This window comes from Macaca thibetana, chromosome X (assembly GCF_024542745.1).
Source record: "Macaca thibetana thibetana isolate TM-01 chromosome X, ASM2454274v1, whole genome shotgun sequence".
In the NCBI taxonomy this organism is placed as follows: Eukaryota; Metazoa; Chordata; class Mammalia; order Primates; family Cercopithecidae; genus Macaca; species Macaca thibetana.
In genome coordinates this window covers 20,049,632-20,051,746 of record NC_065598.1, presented here as the reverse complement: position 1 = coordinate 20,051,746, position 2,115 = coordinate 20,049,632, and positions in this window count along the sequence as shown.

Here is a 2,115-nt window from a genome sequence, read left to right as displayed (position 1 = left end):
TGGAAATTTGTTGCAATGGTTACTGGGGACTAATACAATCCCCCTACCTCAGGATGAGCTCCTCGGGCAGTCAGAGCTTGAGAACACTAACCATTACACTCAACAAATGACCTCTCATCCCTCCCCCTTGGCCCTTCATGCTCTGCTGTCCCAGCTCTGATTCCTTGCTCTCCTGTTAGCCTTCTGGATTATAATTTGGCTGTTTTTTGCAGAATCAAAAGAGAGAGACTACACCAGTTTGTGCCAGAAGGCACAAACTTTTTGGTCTGCTCAGCAGTGAGGTTTTCTATTGTGAATTCACTTTAGATTTATGCGTCACTGTCTGTGAGACTGGCTAGAAGAAGCCAACCCCTCAAACTTGGGTAGCCTCGGTCACACTAACAGAATCCATTTTCTGGAGCTGCAGTGTTGAAGTCTCAACATGTAAATTCATAACGATCTCTCCAACTTATATAGCTTGGATGTTTGTTCCCCTCAAATATCATGTTGTATTGTAATCCCCAATGTTGGAGGTCAGACCTAGTGGGAGGTGCTTGGATCATGGGGGTAGATTTCTCATGGATTGTTTAGCACCATCTTCTTGGTGCTGTGCTGATGATAGTAAGTGAGTTCTCAAGAGATCTGCTTGTTTAAAAGCGTGTGGCACCTCCTCCAAGCCCCTCCCTCTTTGCTCCTGCTCTAACTATGTGTCATGCCTGTTCCTGCTTCACCTTCTGCCATGAGTTAAATCTCCCTGAGGCCTACCCAGAAGCCAAGCAGATGCCAGTACCATGCTTGTTCTGCCTGTAGAACCACGAGCCAATTAAACCTCTTTCCTTTATAAATTTCCCAGTCACTGGTATTTCTTTATAGAATTGTGAGGATGGCCTAACACACCAGCCTACTAAACACCAGACTGGGCACCCAGCCATCCTTCCTTGATAATATATCCAGCTCCTCCATCAAAATATAACTGTTGCCTGCATTGATTGAACTCATTTCAGGTACTTGTACTGGTGCATCTTTTCTCCTCTCTCTCTCTATATATATATGAACATTATGATCAGCACCATAAGACAGAGTGAGAAAAAGTAAAATAAAAAAGAGCATTAAGAAAATAGGCCCTTGGTGGATTTGTCGAGACTCATTCGGTTGCAAGTAAAATAAACCCCAACTCAAATTATCTTATATACACAAACCAAAAGGAAATTTATTTCCCTTCATAACTGAGAGATTCAAAGAGAAGGCTTCAGCTTCAGGCATGGCTGGATCCAGGGGTCCAATAACATAACCAGGAATTTGTCCCTTTCTGTCCATCTCTCAATCCTGTCTTCCTCTTGTTGACTTTTAGTTTCTGCTAAGCCTTCCTCTCTGGGTAGCAGGAATATCCACTAGAAGTTCAACACTTACTTACCCTTATATCTAGCAATCACAGCAAAAAGGGGTTGCCTCTTCAGTATTTGTTGCAGCAAAAATTCTTGGAGAAGCTCTAATTAGGGTTAGAGGTAGGGTTATAGCTCCATCTAGGGTTATAGCTCCATCTTTGAGCCAATCACTGTTGCCAGGAAGCTTTATGTTAAATTGCCTACATAGCCATTAACTTTTAAAATGTTTCAGTATGAGCCATCTGCAGTGGCTCACTTCTGTAATCCCAGCACATTGGGAGGCTGAGGCAGGCAGATCACTTGAGGCCAGGAGTTCGAGACCAGCCTGGCCAACATGGTGAAACCCATCTCTACTAAAACTACAAAAATTAGCCTGGTGTGGTGGTGCACACCTGTAATCCCAGCTACTCAGGAGGCTGAAGCAGGAGAATCGCTTAAACCTGAGAAGGTGGAGGTTGCAATGAGCCGAGATCACACCACTGCACTCTAGCCTGAGCGACAGAACAAGACTCTGTCTCAAAAAAGAAAAGTTTTAGTATGAACAACGTAAAATATGTATATAAATCAAGTCTGATCTCCACCCTAGGTGGGATTAACATCTAAAATCCTCTAATTAGGAATCAACACCCCAGGGGTGATAATTAGCATGGAAGTACTTTCATCAGGAATCAGCACCTTGCCAATGTCCCAGCAGGAAAAAGGCAGCCCATTCAAATTAGGATAATTCAAAGAGGAGTGTGAATAGGGGATA